The 20,875-nt window shown below is 40.3% G+C and overlaps 1 long non-coding RNA gene across 1 annotated transcript in view; it reads left to right on the top strand.

Annotated features, from left to right (window-relative positions):
- The window catches only part of LOC119483917, a 289,619-nt gene that overhangs the window by 150,579 nt on the left and 118,165 nt on the right, over nucleotides 1-20,875 (top strand). The window contains exon 4 of the long non-coding RNA XR_005205849.1: nucleotides 15,572-15,670. This is a non-coding gene — a long non-coding RNA (uncharacterized LOC119483917). The remainder of the gene's footprint in view (nucleotides 1-15,571; nucleotides 15,671-20,875) is intronic.

Genomic DNA, 20,875 nt, shown 5'->3' with positions numbered 1-20,875 from the left:
ATATTATATAATTTATTTATTTAATCCGTTTACCTTTCCTTATTCCTTTCTCTATTGCTTTTGCATTAGGGCCAAGTTGTCAAAAACAAAAACAAATATATATAAATATATATATATATATATATATATATATATATAAATATTTTTTATAAATATGGACAGAAATAAATGAACAAAAAAAAAAAAAAAAAAACCTGAACTAGCTGGCTTGTTAAACCAAAATAACTTTCTGAAAAGGTGACATGTCTGACCTGAGGAGAAAGCTTCTTAGCTGGAATGGCATCTGTAATTACAGTCATCTTTACTCGCATTGTCTCTTATTGTAGATAAAAGGTGCATACGCTATATACGGCATCAATCATCCAAAAAGAAATTGACGATGGATGGAAGACAGCTTAAAAGCTTTAGATAGCCCAACGTCTCGCCGTATACCACGTCTTATAAGAGCACAGAGAAGCAGAACCCTAAAAATAAAAGACTGGGCAATTGCAGCAGCTACACTTAAGGTGGGTAGGCGTCACAAAGTAGAGATAAAGGAGAAAGTGCTTGCATGTCGGGCCGACTATGAAAAAGGCAACCCAGATAAATTGATTGAAATTAAACCCAAAGATCACTGGGTTTGAACTTCATCCTTTTAAATCGTGAAATCTGAATTATTTACCTTTTTTGGATTCATTGTAGTAGCTGCTCTTATTTTGCCTTTCATGAGCTGTCAGCAGTTGGCCGTTTTTTCACACTCCTTGTGGGAGGGTCACTGTGGCAGCAGGTCTAAAAGAGCGAGCCACGCGTCCTCTTCCCCCGGCGCCTCCTGGGGGATTTCCACCTGTCCTCGGGCCAGCTGAGAGACGTTGTAATCCCTGAAAAGTCCTAGGTTGGCTCGGGGTTCTGTGCCCGCTGGGACTTGTCAACTACAAGCTCCTTGTGGGACATAAAGGCATAACACGTCAACTGGCTGCCCCTGATCCAAGGCAGCGCTGACATTCATCGAAGAACACCCTTGGATTTTCTAAGTGCCCCGTGCAGACTAGTGTGAGATGCTGTAGATTCATCCTATTATGTGGGAAATATCCATAAACAAAAAAGTGGCATTGGAATGGATGAGTGGCGTTCAAGGCCATCTCCCAAACAGCAGCGATAACGCTGATGATGGTTGAACCACTTCAACTGCACCGACTTCCTGTCAGCCAATTAAACTAAAAAAAAAAAGTGTCTTTCTTACTATCCATTCTCTCTAACCTTAACTGCAGTTTGAAAATGGATGGACGAATTAATGGCACTCTACCTGGCATGTTGGGCTTTTAATGTGAACGTTATATTAGCAACCTTTTAGCTAGGATTCTGTAGTTCTGATTCCTTCATAATACGTGTTTCCTCACACCTATTTAAAGCTGTTAATGAAACACAAATTCCCCAATCCCTGCTCTCTGCTGGTGCGACTTCCTCTCCGAATTGAACAACTAAGTGAACAGCTGACAAACTAGTGAGTCTGTTTCATTCCAAATGCCAATAACGATATTTGCAAGAGGAGCAAACACAAATGGATAGTTGTGCGATATGGCAAACTGGGGACCTATGATCTGTTCATGCATCATTTTAAGTGACACGTTGTTCAATACAGGTATCCCCTATCGGGGAATCAATACACCCATTTGAAAAAATTTAACTTTTGAGGTAAAATGGCAGATTTATCCAGAATAATGGCTCGGTATACAGAAACACCTGGGGTTCTCAGACTTCTTTTTCGACTCTCTTTTTTACTTCACTCCTTCTTTTTCTGTCTATTTTCTTTGCAATATGCCGGATAGCTGTAGGGTACTATGCGGCTAGGTTTGCGAGGGTGTATTAATGAAAAAAGCACCTGCACCAAAAACCATTTATCAGATCACACTGTGGCTAGGTGACACAGGGAATGGAGTGCGCGCGCGTCGTGCGTAGGTGGATGTGTTTATGCGTCTTTGTGTGTGTGTGTGTGTGTGTACATGTGCGCTTCCGCTTAAGTGTTGCCGGTGTGACACATTCATCACAGGGGACATAAATGAGCTGAACTCAAGCTGTGGAAGGGCACAAGGGGAAAGGAATGGGTGTTAACTGTGAAAAAACACGAGGGGATGGAGAAAAAGAGGGAAAGGTACTCGGAAACGCTCAAACAGAAGTGATAAGAATGTGTGCATGTACTTGCTTATGTGTGTGAGAGTGCTTAATGGGGCTTAGTGAAGAGAGTCAGTTTAGAAATGCCTCTCGCGCTGGCTTCAAGGAGCTGCCATCGCCTTCTGCATCACTTCGCTCGAAGGTCACGGTTCCCCAGGATGCAGTTTTTACTGGGGCTCAGGTGCCTCGATGTGTGAAGAGTGCCTCACTACTGCTAGATTAGTATAGCGACTGTTACATTTCACACAGAAAAATGTGTGCACAATGTTTGCAGCAACAACAACAAATAGGCAAAACAGTTAATGCATTTTAATAAATACATTAGAATAATTATTGGTGGGGCGTTATTTCCAATGGGGATGGTGTGGGGAATGTATTATTTATGCCCCCCTACTGTTCTAATTTGTTTGCTTTACTCATTAATATCTCTCTAAATAGTGCCCTTGTACCAAGCAAGGAATTATGTTTATGTAATACTTAAAGAGGACATTTTATGCTTTTGTGCTTTTCCCCTTTTCCTTTAGTGTGTTATATAGTTTTTTGTGCATGTAAAAGGTTTGCAGAGTTAAAAAGCCCAAAGACAACGCCAAAGGGAGAAACACTGCTCCTAAACTGCTTGAAACGCCTCGCATGAAGTACCGCCTTTTCTTCCGTAACATGGTGATGTCACCAAGTAACATATTGGCATAATACCCGCCTAGCGACTAGTTTGGCACGCCCTCAAACAAAGCTAGTTAGAGCGGAGCTGGAGCGGAGTCCGAAGAGTTTGCCTTGGTTGACCAATCACAACAGAGTGAGCCAGCTGACCAATCAGAGCAGACTGTGTTGGGCTGTTTACATTAAAGCGTGTAAACATGTTCTAGTAGAAACCCAAAATGTGTAATAGTATGCACCTGAAAATAAACATGATAGGTCCCCTTTAAGTCATGTTTAGTTGCTACAAGCACATATTGTATTGCAAGAGCACATATTTAAGGAAAACAAATGAAATACATTTTTGTTGAACATTCAGTATCAGCATTTTGCAATTTGCCAGATAGGTTAATTAACATTTCCTCATTATGTACATAAATATAGAGTATAATAACGGTGGCATTCAATTTCCTTCAAAATATATTTGCTCTTGCAAATTAGTCGTATATGCATGCAATTTCTGTATCATACAGGAATTAAGTGGCATCAATTTATCTTTTATCATTGATTTAATGTAAATATGTGAGTTTTATTAATTTCATGTTAATCCAAATTAAAATTGCGACTTTTTATTCACGAGCAATTTCATGGGTTCCTCTGACTGAAGTGTTTTGACACGAGATGAATGCATTTAATTAAGTTTCTAAAGAAATATGATCAGCATATTAGCAGACGTCCCAGCATGCATTGTCTGAGAGTTGAACCTCTCCACAGACCACTCTCTTTTTGTAGTTTGAAGAAAAAAAGACATGTTTGAAACTAGCTGTGTGTCTTTAAAGGGGACATATCATGAAAAACTCACTTTTTGAAGTGCTTGTACACATCTATTTTGATATCTGGAGTGTCTACCAACCCACAAACTGTGAACTAAGACAAGCCAATCAGAGCAAACTGGGCTTTTTCGGGAGGGGTTCTTAAAGAGACAGGCGCTAAAACGGTTTCAGACAGAGTGTGAATACAGGTATATTCAGACAGATGATACGAGAGAAATAATATGTTTTTTTTAACATAAAAGCATGTAAACATGTTCTACTAGAAACCTAAAATACAAGTATGCACCTAAAAAATTGCATATGTCCCCTTTAATACATGTTGAATTAGCTCCTGGATCCATGAAAACAGTAGTTGTTCTCTTGTAAACGCCTCATGATACAACTTTGATCCAATTACTTCAGTTAACTCGTGTTTAACATCCTTTTAAAGTTGAACCAGCTCTAAATGTTTAACAGTGAAAGAGAGAGACAGTGTTGCTCGTACTGTCCAGCCGGCACTATGCAGATAAGAGAAGCTCTAAGTGGATGAAACTGCTAATATGCTCATCTGTGTTGCTTTCAATCACAGATGTTTTTTTGCCCTGCATTTTGCTTCGCACACTCTTGAGAGGCTGCTATAACACTCTAGTTGAAACATTTAAAATGATGCGTTTAAAGGGGAAAAAAAAATAGCGAACATCAGAGTTATTCCGACATGCAGTCGCTGTGAGAACCCAATGATGATGACAATCTGCGATGCGCAATATCAAACGCCGACCATTTTTACCCTTAGCCTATCAACCATCTGAGCCATTACAGTCAGGATAGCCATTACTGACTATGAGTTCTATAATAGCAGCAATAATTCTGCCATACAGCCCTCTCTCCAAGCTGTTCATCCGGCAATATTTCAATAACAGGCTAAACAGTGCTATCACTCAATCCCCCCCAAAAACAGACACTTCTATCATTTATTTTGCATTATGGAGTTATACTTTGAAAGTCATATAAGACATTTAATTCGGTGCTGTAAACATACTAAACTTCCCCCATTTGTTGCAAAAATAAAAGTCTAAAAATATCTTCTCACCACTTTCTAATAAATTGCCCTTGTGGTATCATCTTTCTGACAATCAAGACTATCTGTTGATGCTCTTTAAGTTAAGGGGAAATTAAGTGCTTTCATATCCTATCTTCCATCCTTGCTGGAGATGCAGTCTATCTCAAACATTGTTTCCATATCTTCTTTATAGATAAAAGCGTCAGATGATCTTTTTTTTTGGAGCCCCGGCTCTTCTTCTATACACTCTTTTGCTGGCAGCAGTTCTAAACTCCTGGCACATCCCAACTAATAACCACTTCACCTCAGGGTGCGCGGTTCAGGCAAGTTTAAAAGAGGAATAAAAAAAAAAAAACAATCATAAAAGAAGAAGTAAAAAGAGATCCTCACCTCCCGCCCCGCTCATCACAGGAAGTGCAGCCTCAGCAGCCGCCTATGCAGAAGCGCTCTGATGATTATGCAGAGACCAAAGAACGCTCGGAGCGCAAACAGCTGGCCCGGCCTCACCGCGGATCACCGAGAGTCTTCTGATCTTTCTAATATATTCGGTAATTACTGATATGTGTCGACACTTTGTGTGTGTGTGTGTGTGTTGGCGGTGAACGCGGCAGCAAATGAATTCAAAGTTTGTCCTCGCATTCACACCCGTCTGACCTTCTGATGTTTTTTGAAATGATCCATTTGTCCAACACTTTACCAGTTTTATGCTCGGACAACACATTTGACTCGCATTTGCATGAAACGAATGGGAGGGGAGCAGGTAAAGTAGACCGTCTTGGACATAAGGGCACTCGGCTAAGAAAGCTTCAAAAGCAGCAAGTGAGCACTTCCAGACAAAAGCAGCATAATGTGTGAGAATCGCAGCCTATTTAAATCATCGTTAAAGTGCTCTTCCTCCTCGCAAACACCTGAAGAAGCAGCTCCTCCACTCGAGTTAAGCATTACAGCGCCGCACATAAACATGCCGCCCTCGGGCTCGCTGTGAATAATTCGCTCCTCCCATCCAATGCCGCCGTGTAAAGTTCATCCACTGTTCCGGTTTTCTAATAGTCAACGGCAGATGTTGAGGTTTAGAGGTTTTGGAATAGGTAATGAAACCCTCTGGTTAATATCATTACCTTTTCATCCCCTATGTTTAGACACTTTTCTGGTCTCTAACATCTGAGCTGGGAAACACCATCTTAATGCACACTTGCTCTTGTGGTCATGCGGTTAATGAGTGGCTAATCTAGGAACAAAAGCACTGGTATTATGCCAAGTGTAAACTTTATATAGGCTATACAGAGACAAGTATACGTTCCTTTTGTATGCAAACAGACAAAGAAACATACAGTATTATAGTGGCAATCATCATTTCCAATCATGCCTTGTGCAATACAGTAATTAGCAGGTTAAGCTTGTTGTTTTATAACTGATAAAAAGGTGTAAATCTTACGTTGTAGTTTGTGTTGATAATTGCCGTTAATTTATGTTTTAACCGTCCATATGTTCTACAGTCTTAACCCCAGCATGTGTGAGTTTTTCCAGCCAATTAGACTGTTATCAGGTCATTAAATGGTATTATCAGTGGTTATCAGCCTCTTATTACACGGCATTGTTGAATACTCGATTGTGACTGGTTAATCACGGTGTTCTGGGGTCTGTTATTTCTTTATAGCAGATCGTTGCTATGTATAACAGACCGTTGCTATGTATAACAAATCGTTGCTATGGGCGTAGTTCTGATTTCGGACTCTGGCGGACTGTTTTTGTGTGAAATTATTGATTTCGTAATTAAGTATCTGTGTAATAAGCGGGATAATGTACAGCTAGCGGGTCATTGTTGTGAAAGAAACCCCTTCAGGGCGATGAGAGACCCCTCCGCTTCATGTCGGGGGCAAAACCTACCTATGTTAATGCAGAGAGAGTGCTGATAGTCATAGAGCTCTCTGTATGATTTTAACTGGGATGAACACGCTGTCATGTTAACAAGGCTTATATAGACTAGCAGTGATGTGTGTTTTGTCATGTTCTTGGGTTTTTGTTTCCTGTTTTATTTTGAAGGTAACTCTCCTCATGTGTCATGTTTGGTTTTACTTCCCTTTTTAGTGTGTTTTCCCGCCTTTATTTGCCACACCTGTGCGTCATCTGTTAATTAGTCCCTTCAGTCGTTGTGCTTCTCTCTCCTTGTGTCAGTCCTTGTCTCCACTCTTCCTGTCTTGCTGGTTGTTTTGGATTTATTTCTGTTTCCTGCCTGATTTTGGACTCTGAGCTGTAAGTCTTTTTTCTGTTAATTAATTAATTATCGAACTGTCCCTGCTGCCACTTCATCAATTCTGCATTTGGGTCCAAACCTGCTTTCCTGACACCGTGCACCATTTCTCTGCATTGTCTATCTACCAGTACTTCACTTTTTGCTTCTCATGTATTATTTCCCTTCTGATTGAGCAATCACGAGGCCAGCTACCAACCTCAGCTCCTGAACATTTGATTATATTCATGTAAAGGCCCTGAAAACATATTCCCCCCAATCAGCTGCTTTCTATGAGCGATTACATGAATACAAAACAGTTGTGTTCCCATGTTCTTCTCACTGATTTGAAGTGAGTGAAGGTTAAAAAAAAAGGTGATGTCAGGGCACCAATCAGGATTATCTGAACCAACATATAAAGCCAGTTGTGGGGTTGTGTGTATAGTCGGTTGCCAGGCAACTGTCAATCAAAGGATGTTTGTTTCCTAATCTTAAAATATCCATGACTAAATATGCAACAGAGTTAAAAAAAATAATCATAGAACAACACAAGTGGTTATTCAATAACACATTTATTCTGGTGATTTTTTGCATGTGAGAAATCAACGCTGCTGCAGCTGTCTCCATGACAACGTTCATCTGGATGCACATCGCCTGTCTTTAATGTATCCTACCTGCGTCCTCTGAGGTCTGTAAGCAATTATGCAGCATGTGTGACAACACGTTTGATCGCAAGTTCCGATGTCGCTGATAAGGCCTCGTATTTATTGAACTGATATTCACACTTTCTCCTTTGGCTAATTGTCGCGAAGCTAACGATAGTATTTCCAGCGAAGCAACATTATGACATCTATGGTTTGGGTGTGATATCAAGTCACTCGGAGTGTTTAGGAGAAGTCACCTAAGGATGAGGACATTTATGAGGAGGTTTGATATCCCAGCGTCTGTTTGGCCTTTAGCACTAATACGGCCTTCATTCAATGTCATCAATCAAAAGGCAGAAATGATTCCCATCAAGTTCACAAGCAGGCCAGCAAAAGGGAAGCGAGCACGCAGATAAAAATGACGGCTTCTTATCGATCCCCTACCACACAGAGACGACAGAGCATGATGAAAGTTCAGGCCGAGAATTAATTTAATTGAATCACTCTTATTATATTTATATGTAGATCTTGAGAGGTAACTTGTCGGCAATTTGCTGCAAATTTTTACTGCTAATGTGTCCTGTAATGGAGTTTAAGTGTTCCACTGCCTTTTTTTTTGCTTTGTAATCCTGTTTTTATAGACAGAGAATAGCTGTTGAATCATTTTATGACCTGTTTAGTTGATGATAAAGATGAGAAAATTAAATCAGCAGAAGAAAGAAGCTCACTTGTCTATTTTTCTTCCCACTATATCATCGTAAATTAGACTGGGAACAACCACCGAGACTGACTTTTTTTGTATCCCCCGTGCGCTGCTATCCACATGCATATTTCATCGGTTTAACTTCCACTTGCTTGTGATGCACCGCTTACACATCTGCTACAAAGATTTTGTCAGATTTTTGCCACACGTCTGAAAACTTTATATGAAACAGAATGATTTCTTTTTTCCCCCCTTATACTATATGCATGACAAAATTCCACTCAAACTACAAGATTAATACGTCTTACTCTATTCACAAGGGAAGGGGTTTGGTGTAGTGGCGTACATGCCTGGTTCTGGGCCCGTGTTCGTCAAGCATCTCAGAGAAGGAAATCTGTTGTAACTATTCTCCAACCACGGTGGTCGCAACCCAACCCAATCTCATGGGAAGGCGTATGAGTGACACAACATTTTGCATGTCATGACGACACATTTAGGCTTTTTGCATGTCATTTGTATGCCACGCAACGAAACTAGGGCAACGTATGCAGTTAGGTTTAGGAAAAACGTCATGGTTGGGCTTGAAATAAGTACGTAAACTAAGTCTGTTTAGCTAGTCCAAATCGGAGGGAAATTGATCATTTTGGTTCATTTTTTGATTTGGTTCATTCTCCCACTCACTCACTACCTGTGTCCATCTCAACAAATGCCCGTCCAGCATGATTATTGCATTCACAACTGACCAAACAAACCGCACCAGAGTTTGATTAAAGTGGACTAATTGTGACCCTAAGTGAAACACACATGGAAACAACGTAACATAAGTACGGAGAACTCGTCACTAATGTAACTTACAAAACACCGTTCTCGAACACCGGTCCCCTGGTTTAAAGTCCTGTGTTTGTTGGACCCTTCCACCTCTCCTCCCTCGCACCATAACCAGTCTTTCTCACTTTTTATTCTACGGCACCAGCTCTGAGCGTAGCATTTTTACACGGATGCATTTACATTGGACTCAGTACAGACTACATGGAGTACAAATGACATGGCAAAATCAAGAACGGCGTTCTTATTGCATGCCAAATACCTTGCAAATGATCGTGTCATCCATATGCCTTTCCGTGCGACCGGGCTGCACAACCATACGGCAACCTAGAAAGTGCAGCTTTGCAACTGAGAGGATTTGAGGCTAAGGTATCTAATTTGCCATAAATAACAGATGGAACCGCGTCTTAGACAGAGAAAAAAAAATCTGACAGGTTCAGATATTTGCGACTCCTGGGAGATTCCTGCACTGCGTTTCTCTTCTCTGATGTTCGAACAGCCCCACAGTAGAAACATCACTCGTAAAACGAGTCCCTGCCATCGCTCTCTCTGTTATCGTTCTTTGGTTTTTATGGGTCCGAGTGCAGTTTTGCCTTGGTCAGGTGATAACAAACCGGGCAGGGGAGAGAGGATACATCTGTCTGCCGTTTGGCAATGTGGGTTCTGGCTGTGAAACATTGAGTCAGCTAAAAGGTTTAAGCTCCGTCAGCACCCTGCAGTGCCTTTACAGTTTAATACAGAGAGCCGAGACAGGCTGACGGAGAGAGCTGCAGCTGCAACCTTATAAAACACACTCGTACACACGTACACAAAGACATGTTAAAGCACCACTGTTGCGCTTTACGTGTTATAGTCCCTCAGCTATTCACAGCCACTGGTTATAGTTCATGGCGGTATATGGTATTAAAATAGCTGGGTATTCCATCACAGTGATTTACTGTATATTTTCACAAAATTACATTTTTTGGTTGTTTACATTTTTGTTTGCAGCTGCTTTTGGAAACTCCTTCTTGGTGTTTTCAAAGACATCTGAGAGTTGTGATTTAGCTGCAGAGTGGCACCAATTTACATTCATTATCTCAACCATAACGTAGCTGCCACATGCTGATATTGTGATGACAATCTAATGAATGGATCCGAACGATTTGGATAGATGCTGCCTCGTAGTAGTTTTTGTTATTGCTGTTGTTGTCAAGGTTGTATTCACATAGACAGACACAAAGCCAACAGTCCAAAGGAAGCAACAAATATATAAAAAAAGTAAAAGCAAAGTTTATTTAAAAAAAAAAACAGGTCAAACTTGGTGCAGCAAAGGCTGATATCGTCTGACTTTTATTCCTAAGTAAAAGCCATTTCTGAACAATTCGGAAAATCCGCAATTTGCTGCATGACATCTATGCCCTCCGGTTCACATACTGTTCTTTCTTTGGTTGTTGAGGTAGTAGTGTTTGTTGTACATTATTTGTTGTTGAGAAGGAGACGGCCTGTTGTTATTCCGAAACACAATAGTCCGAAAAATGTCCTATTGGTTTGAGAAAAAAGCCCATTTTTCCGACAATCCGTTCTGCTCTGTGCAAGCATTCATAAGAACCCACAAAATCAGTTTTTATACATCTCTGTGCAATTTTTTCAGATGAAAATGTGTGCTTGGTGTGAACCGACTTTCAGGGTCAAGCTCCAAAAAACACAATTCAATTCCCATAATGCAACTCAATGGTCTCTCTTTGTTAGACCCAGGTAAAATGTGGTATAAAATCCTTGGAGTTCCCCTTTAACGCACATTTACATAAACCTTGAACACAGGCACTCAAACTCTAATGCGGAGGCTCATACAGAAGAGATTTATGCACAATTTTTGAGTAAGAGAAACACAGGATCTGCCCCAAAAAAAACATGATTGATAGCATCCTATTATCAGTATTGCCATTTTTAGCATCAATCTTGCCAGTCATAATTTCACAGAGAGCATATGGAGTCTGTTTTTAGATTCCTTTCTGGGCTGATCTGTTGGAATTCCGTTGATAGGTTAAACTGAGTCGTGCACGCCGTTTCTATCCGACGCCCTCACCACGTGCACTCACAGTCACACACAAAGCGATACCCCAGTTTCCCCCAACCATATGCCTGCATGAATTTGCAAGGAGCTTTCTGCCAGTGGCACAGTTTCAATAAGAAGCCACAGGCCGTCCGCATGACGTATTCCCCCTCTCATCCTTTTGTATTCTGTTGAGTTATGTGCTTACTCATCCCCTCGTATCTTCACTGGAGCTTGTGTTTTATGTTCGGCAGGAAATATGAGGAAGAATTCAAAATGACTCAGGCAGCTGGTGCAGTTATTGTCATGGAGTCACAATGGCAGGAGTTGAATCGCAGTTCATTTGGTTAATGTTATGCCGTTGCGACTCGTTTTGTCTCTCGCTGCTCTAATGTGTGCTCACATTTGTGCAAACGGGGCATGGAGAAATCGCCTGCTTGAGGCACTGGTTTATCAGCTTTTCTGGTCTGTGATTGTGATTGCTAATGGATTCTCCAGAGGTCTGGCGACGATCAAACAGGCCTGGATGGAATTTGCACAAATAGTATTAATGAAGTGTTACAAACGACTCCTTAATTCCAGTCTTGGAGCACCTCAAAGCTACATGTGGCTGCTGATGCGTGGGGAAGGTTGCCTTAACACATCGGTAAAGACATTGTGTTTCCTGAAGACTTAACTGACAAATTAAAGGAACCATTCTGCATAGTCTCTCATTGAAAGCCTCCCTACCATCTCTGGTCCCATTACCTTGTTAAACCATACTGAGGCAGACAGCATAGATGGCTACTCATATGTTTCATGGGCAGACACGCGATTGAACTTGACAGGTACATGGAAACTCACATTTGAACTAGAGGTGCAAGCATACGTGTGGTGGATGTTTGCATCTCAGTGAATTTATTTCATACTCTTACAATATGTCAATAGAATTTAGCTTGCAAAGGAAAAAGAAAGCGGCTCTGAGAGGCTGCACTTACACTCAACAGTGCCTTGAGCTAAATGTTATGCTCACAATGAAACTGATAACATGCTGATGTTTAGCAGGTCAGGCTGTTCTCACACACCGTTCGTAGCTATAGCTATGAAAAGCAATGCACTGTAATTTGTATACATCCCACGAAAATACTAATTCTTATGTAATCTATATAATGGTGAACCAGGAAGTATAAAAAGGGACAAACGCCGCAAACCACATTCTTTTCCTAAACCTAACTATGTAGTTTTGTTGCCTAAACCTAACTAAGTTGATCATTTCCTACACATAACTATGTTTATCTTTTCCGAAACCTAACTAAGTCCATCTTGTCCAAAACCTAAGTAATTATGTTGCCTAAAACTAACCAAGTCGATCTTTTCCTAAACACGAGTAAGTAGTTTTGTTGCCTAAACCTAACTAAGTAGTTTTGTTGTCTAGCGTTGAACCTAACTAAGATGTTTCCTGTGAAGACGGAAGTTTATTTTGAAAAGACTGTATGCATGTAACGAGCGGAAATTGACACGTGCGTCACTTGTTGCTGGACATTCGTAGAAAAACGCATGGAAAATAAGGAATGCATTTTCGTAAAATATATGAACCGTTGTATGAGGATGAATAGGTATAATGTTTCCGCCATCTCAGTTTAGCGTGATTGCATGCTAGTGATTCGTTTTGGTCATAAACCAGTCCAAAAAATGAGCTTGTCCTTGGATGACTAATATTTCAAATGGACTTTCGCAAAGACCTGATGCTACATCATTGATTGCTCTGACACTTGAGACATCGAGGACTCCTGAAATTTCATACAAAGCTGAAAAGGTTTTTTCAGGCCAACAAAGGAGAATGTCCTCCCTACCCACTAGATCACCAAATCAGTAAAACAACTGTAAAATATTACATCCTACAGAGAAATGAATGATGTTTTTTATTTTCTATGAAAAGGACTTCCTGTCAACGTTGTCCCCATCTGATCTTATGACTCACTTAATAGCATATTACCATTTGTATAGCACTCTAGTCGCAAATGGGAAAAATTTTGTAGCCCAAGCTTGTGGTGTTTCATCTGAAGAGCGTATTACGTTGTTTAAGTGGCCTTTTAAAAGGTTACTAAATGCACGTCAGTCCCCGCAGTTCCATGTAGAAGCAACTACAACAGGCCAAGGGCGCAGGTTTATTTTGGCTGTCAAGATATTTAAGTAGGTCTCAGTGAAAGGTTAAAGCCAGCAGGTCAAGACACACAGGCTGATGGATGTCTGCTGCTCGCAAAGGAAGACGCCACACAAACGATAGGAGACACACGTTCGTAGACAATGAATCTGGAGAGGTCATAGTCATAAATCTTAGCTTTTTAGGAACAAGGAGCCGCGTATAGGGAGCTGGTCAAAACCAGGACAAGATGGAAGGTCAATGCTGCTTGCATATGGGGAATTTAAAATAGAGTGTGGTGTAGTTGTAGAGAAAATGGGAGGGGAAACCGGGTCCATTGGACCAAATCAAATGTGATATGACAGTTTGTCAGCACTATAATTAGTCTACGATTTCCGTGAACGAGAGCCTACAAATTTTCAAAGGGAGGGTCATGTAGTTCAGCACTTTTAGTTCAGAATAAAGGTGAAGGGACAAGAAAATCCATTGTTGCCTTTTTAGTTCACAGCTTCAGTGACCTGTGGGCTAAAGTCAAAACCAAGTTAATTCTGACTGGCAGCAAGTCTGGCTGCTCTCAACCAGAGGGCTTTATTTATCCTCTCTTGGTCAAGAAAAGCTCACAAAGGTGCCAAGAAAACAACAGGGTATGAGCAATATCAGGACTTTAACCATTATTAGTAATGACCTGCAGATTGATTCGGTAAATGTGTTTAATTTTGAATTCTTACAAAGGTCACATGTGACACTTAACGGCCTATTCACTCTCCTTTTTGTTGTTTTCGTCAGAGCATTGGCACTTTTAAAGGTGTGAACTTTTCAAGAGCTTTTCACAAGCTTCAAGCGTTTTCCCATTCTACTACTGAACAAAGTAAACACCACAGAGGTCCATTAAGACAACTGTTGTTCCAGTCAAACCCGATTGTCTTTCGTAGTCCCAGTACAGCATTTGAGACAAAAATCAATCAGAAATCACAAACTGGTCTTGTCTTAGACCCCAACGTTCAATAGCCTTTCGAGTGTCCGCGCCAATCCAATACCAAGTGGCAGATTGCTACCAACTGGAAATCTGCTCCGGCTGGCACCGATGCCTTCCAAATTGGAAAACTGCAGGGGACAGATATAATCCGGGATGAAATCTGGTCAATAAATGAAAGTCTAGTTTATCTGCAGGATTACAGGAACCCCATGTTTCCTAATACTCCAAATCATAGATACTCAAATAGTTTGAAAATGAACTATCTTGATGCTTCCTAAATGGTCAGATACATTCAATCCAATCCAATTAAAGAGAGGAGTCCATGTGAGGTCTCAAACTGCCAATGTACCAACTCTATGTTAGCTGTAAGATAGATAGCATTGAAGGTACCGGAAATACCTGTGTGTATGTTCAGCTGAGCCTCTGACTGAACTCAGAACTCACCAGAAATACCAGTTCTTAAATGCAAATTTGCTCAAGTTGGAACATTTAATAATAATCAAACCAGGAAGTGTAAAGAGCGACAACCGCTGCATAGGGAGGAGGTTGGCATGGATCGGTGGGTCCCAAAACACCATACTTTCGCCCAGGAGACCGCTGTTCGTACCCCGTGTGAAACCAGAAGACAACGTTGAATGATTTGTCACATAACTTTCGTACTTAAGTAACGCCACTTCTGTAGTTATTTTAACCCAAACTACGATCTTTTCCTAAACCTAACTAAGTAGTTTTGTTGCCTAAACCCAACCAAGTTGTTTCCTGTGAATACGGAAGTTTATTTGGAAAAGATGGTATGCATGTAACGAGTGGAAATCAACTTGTGTTGCTGGATATTCGAAGGAAAACATCTTGCATTGGAAAGGTTGTTGCTCGCCTCTAGCCATATTGCCACAGAATATACAATTTTACAGCATACATTGAATTAAGTCAGTAGGGGCTTGGAAAAGACATTTCTCAGGGAAGGGTCACTGTCCAGAATGTGTTAAGTATTAGTTGTTTTATGTGCTCTGGAATTTGGAGAGAAAAAGAAAAGTTTTTTGTCCAATAGTCGCAGTCTTTGGGTCTAGAATAAATGTCTCCAAAATGGTCCCATTCTGAAAGTATTACCATGTAAAGTAGTCCCAAATAGAGTTGTTCGTTATTTTTTGTTCAACATGATTTCATGGAGAAAAAAATGAGCGTGTTAATCAGCAGAATAAACCTTTTTCTACATCCTGTATTACAGCCATTGTACTATTGGACTTACGACAAGCGCTCAGTGTTGGGGCTTTACTTTTCCCTGCTCCCCTTTCCTTGTTGGTAATATCAGACTGAATTGAATGTTCTGCCTTGCCAGTTCACACTCACACACTACTAAATATGATTTGCATTCTCATTTCACAGATGAAACTACGGCTCATGAAGAGAATAGACACAGCCGGTGGAGGTTTTGAAGGTTCCTCTAGACTGGAGAGTCGTCACGGTGGCTTTGCTCCTCGTACTGTAAGTCCTCCTTATTACCTACCCAGCTTCGGTTATTTGTATCCACCGCATGCATACACAGAAATCCCACAAGTTATGATTTTGAAATCCAGGTGCACAGGTAAATCACTTTACACCACCTTGACAATGACACGAGAATGTTCTCCGGCTGTGATCGGCTTAGCGTGAGGACATTGTGTTAAAATAAACTTTCTCAGTCAAGAGAAAAAGAAACATTTTTTGACACTCGTGTTGCCAGACACGGCGAGGACGTCTCGATGGCGTATACATTTGCAGCAGCGCAAACGTGTGGGTTGATGTTTGAAACAGACTCTTAGGCAAATACATCATTAAAAAAAGCTTATGTTCTCTTCTAAGAAAAGCCATGAAGATTATAAAACCATCAGACATGTCTATGACAAGCAGCTTCAGGGAGAAAAACAAAGAAAGGAAAGGTTAACCTCGACATATACAATACTTATTGAGTATATTTACTCTTAGAAATAATGTTAGACAATTATAAAGTCGGTGTAATGGACAAATCAGTCGAAGGAATATTAGCCTTGCTATTTAAGAATATGTTTTCTGGGCATTGCTTTGTGTTTTTGCTATTTACCTCCAGAGAAATACACAATTGGCTCTTCTTGGCGCTTCTTTTTGGGTTCTTGTTGGCACAAATGTAGATTTTTTTTGTCTGGTGTATATGCTGTTTGTTTATTTGTGTGGTAATCTCAACAGACTACCTGCTGTACATGGTGTTCCTTTGAGATACTTGTACTTTATCTGAGTATTTCCACTTGATGTCACTTTATACTTAAGAGGGAAATACTGTTTTCCTCTGTATTTATCGGACAGCTACTGTTTACTATTTTCCAGAATTAACTTTAAAAAACATATAATAAGCTTATAAATTCAAAAAGGTAAAAGCAAGATTAGAGAAAAGACCTTAGTTTTTTCTTATTTCCTCAGATATATCTTGTTACCCTTTGCAGGTGCCTAACCCCTACGAGACTTACTGTATATAAATAAGTTAAAACTAGCTAAACCTCGACCAGCTGCAACAGTAGAACGTTTTTTTTCTGCAGAACAAGTACATTAACTTTTGATGCTTTCAGTACATTTCTGCTGGTAATACTTCTGTACTTTTACTTAAGTAAGATTTTTGAATGCAGGATATTCTCATGTCATATTTTTACATTATTGTATTGGTACTTTTGCTTACTATAAGAACAGCTTGTGAATACTTCTTATACTGTACCACCTGATCATTTACAGTAACGCCCAATACTGCTGATACTTGAGGTTTGAGGCCTGGTACCTGAAGTCTTATATCTGCAGTTCCAAAGCCTGATATCTGATGTCCACTTATGATACCTTCAACTTGATTTTCACTGTTCTCTTGTAGTCGTTTGCTTCTGTCTGAGCACTGATGCTGAGGATCGATGCCTGATTTATGGTGTGCGCCCGTGCGTTCTGTGCGGACACCTCTCACGCACACCATACATAGTACTGAGGCGGATTGAGCGTAGCATGTAATCTCTTTTAGATTTGGACCTGCGGTTTTCAAATCCTTCGTCAGGCTGTCTTTGATTTATTTGAAAGACGTGATTCAATAGTTCCATAGAAGTTTGGCCCAAAAATATGGTTCCTGTGCCTAGAATTAATAAGGTGGTTGTTGTTGTTGTAACGGATGTGAGGTACTTGCATGAGGGTGTCCATAACTGGGCACAACTGACCACTTTATATTGCATTTTCATATCATCTCTTTTATATACACTATACTGTGTAGATGTAGCATTAATCTTGTCACTACCATCTGCAGTAGGGAGAGGTGGAAGAGATAAAAACATCAGCTGTAACCGTGATCACAGCTTTGCATCTAAATATTTCTGTGTGTTGCTTTGTTGACAGATATTGAAATATTAGTACTAGTATTAGAGTATATAAAAATAAATTATTTTCATTAAACATTAGATTTTTTTATCTAGTTTTGACTGGATCATGTTGTTCTTTTTGTCATGATGAAATCCTCTAATGTATGTCTCACATGTTTATATCCTTTCATTGTAATGGACTTTGTACGTGACTAATTAGAGGAATAGTTTCAACGCAACTGCCATCTTTACTTTTTAATGTAACTCGTCAAATATAATGGCAAAAATGGTAAATAAATGGGCAAAGGTCATTATCTGTTTTCTCACTCACCCACCCACGATATGTTAATATTTAATGTTATCGTTTCTGAGTAATCAGCATGCCAACGGTGCATATTGCATTGAGCCTGTGAGGAAGACAGAGTGGGGAAAAAGGAGACAAGCAGGGAATTGAGAGGAAGAGGGATGGGGAGGAAAAAAAGAAAGCTAAGAACAGCATGTGTTGTATCTCCCCAGCCGATATGTGCTGAGAGCCACATGGAAGCCACCGCTAAGCTCCCTGAGAATGCCGCCATCACCCACTGGGGAAGCGCAGTAATTACAGAGAGCCTTTGTCCCCATTTGCCTACAGTAATAAGCCTAAAAGCCCGGCAGCTCAGGCGCTAGATAATGAAGATTCACTGAGTGCGGGTTGGAGCTAGTTATCTTTTGTCGTTTACATTGCGTGCTAGTGGCTTTGAGTACACTTTCCCCAATGTTTTGTCACCTTGTGTTGACATATGCAGTGTAGTCGGAGCCTTTAGCCTTCAGAGTGCAGATGTAGCTGTGGCTGAGTGCTTGTACTGAGAGTATCGCAGAGAGAAAGATTCAGTAGCGTCCATCTGGCAGTGTCAGGAGTACACCTGGAAGTTATAAAGTACTCACGGCGTGGAACAATTCCTGCTTTGTATGCAAACAATAGCGTCTGTATCCGTATATATATATATATATATATATATTTCTGTTCTTCTGTCCTTGGCTGAGAAACATATTTAGTGTCTCAGTGAGGACATTTTGCTTGTCCTCACTTCTCCAATGCTACATGATGTTTTAGAATATATTTCTAGTTACTAGATACTATAAATATATAGATGGTATATACTGTTTGACAATGTCTATTAAGTAATGTTTGCCTGCCGTACCAGGTACTTGACATTCTCTTATATAGCTTAGTACTAGGGCTGTCAATTGATAAAAATAGTTAATCGTGATTAATCACACATTAAGCGCATTTTTTATCTCCTCAAAATTTACCTTAAAGGGAGATTTGTCAAGTATTTAGTACTCTTATCAACATGGGAGTGGGCAAATATGCTGCTTTATGCAAATGTATGTTTATATGTATTATTGGAAATCAATTAACAACACAAAACAATGACAAATATTGTCCAGAAACCCTCACAGGTACTGCATTTAACATAACAAAATATGCTCAAATCATAACATGGCAAACTGCAGCCCAACAGGCAACAACAGCTGTCAGTGTGTCAGTGTGCTGACTTGACTATGACTTGCCTCAAACTGCATGTGATTATCATAAAGTGGGCATGTCTGTAAAGGGGAGACTCGTGGGTACCCATAGAACCCATTTACATTCACATATCTTGAGATCGGAGGTCAAGGGACCCCTTTGAAAATGGCCATGTCAGGTTTTTTTTGCCAAAATGTTGTGCAAGTTTGGAGCGATTTTGCGTTGATGCATTATTAACTTTGACAGCCCTACTTAATACATCAATGCGGTGAAAGAAAGTCACAAGCCTGACACTTGATGCTCTGCCATCTTCTCTGTAGTTTATGTAGGATGCTTCCTTGGTAGGACGTTGTCTTCCAGGTCGGGTTCTACAGAGGCAAGACTCCTTCCTAACATTTGGAGAGCACACATTGCAACAGTCAAGCGAGTGTGCTGGTGTGCAGAAGAAATGTCGTCGGAATATTGATTTTTGTGTTCCTCAAAACAATATATACAGATTCAAAAATGTAGGCCTATTAAAAAAAATAACTAAAATCAACAGGGATTAAGACTTTTTATAAATGTACAAAACATACAATTAATATACTCTCCTTAGAGCCACCAGACTCCGTTGACAAACACAGTAATTGTACCTTGCCGATTGTGATACACACTTCATGCAAACTCGACAGAAACAAAACAAAACTCATCAAACCCGTCTTGGTAACCTTACTATTTCCACTTCCAACAACTCTGGTTTGGTCAAAATAATGCCTTAATTCATAGAGTTAGATGTGAAAAACTTCATTAACTCGATTGTTCCTCTATGGATAAAGATGCGGTACAGTAAAATTAATTTACCTTGTGTGTTGTTTTTCACGACTGTACATTTGCGGCTGCAATGCAATGAACACTGAAAGTGAAAGTGGCTAGCCGTGATTGCCTTTTAATTAGAACTTTAAATATCACAGGTGGCATCCATCTTTGTCTTGTGAAGCTCGGCCACTTTGAATCATGTTATTGCTCGTGGCTAGAAAGCAATTTTTGTCCCCCGTGTTCCGTTACGCCACTTGAAATGAAATGAAAACGCTTATTTTTCTTTGTTATGAGCTCCGGCTTTTGCTTATCTCTAAAAAAACTATTCAACATTATTATGCTTTTTCATCAATATACACCTTATCTCGAATTGTGGGGAATACTACATTATGCATGGCCCCAGTAATGGTACAGAGAGAGAGAAAGGAGCTGTAGGAACGGGTATGACATTTTGTAAAAACCCTAACTGGCAAATACATCCTGTTACTGTCACACACATTCTTGCTTTTGTCATTAATCTGTGTTGGAACAATCACCCAAGGACACAACAGATCCAAAGCCTCAGCCAAAAAGCTGCGTGTAGAATCAATAGCAGAATATTTGCAAAAGGCCATACCCCTTATTGATCCAGCGATCTGAAACACTTCCCAACGCCAAGGTGAGGAGGGGAAATGGACAAACTACCAGCCTTGAATGCTTCTTGTGAAAATAATAATCTTTGATGTACTGATTCACCACATGCCCTCTGCAGCGATGATTAAGAGAGTATGCTTTTAAAGCTTCTTCTCAAACCGGCACGCTGATCAAATGCTTTTGCACTTGTTGTCTGAAGGTGAAAATGATCCTGCAGGGCATTCTAAAGGAAAATGCTGTGTGTGTTTGTTGTTGTTTCCCGTGGGCGTTCGCAGGTAAACGAGGAGGCATTAACACGTGTCAATCAGCTCTGGGCTGTGTGATACACAAGATCTTCGTCCTTCAAGCATTACCGAGAGAAAAAAGTGACCTAAGCAGTGACTCAGAAATGCTAAGAGATGCTAATTATCAATA

Source organism: Sebastes umbrosus, chromosome 24 (assembly GCF_015220745.1).
Source record: "Sebastes umbrosus isolate fSebUmb1 chromosome 24, fSebUmb1.pri, whole genome shotgun sequence".
NCBI lineage: Eukaryota > Metazoa > Chordata > Actinopteri > Perciformes > Sebastidae > Sebastes > Sebastes umbrosus.
This window is presented reverse-complemented; position numbering and strand designations above follow the sequence as displayed.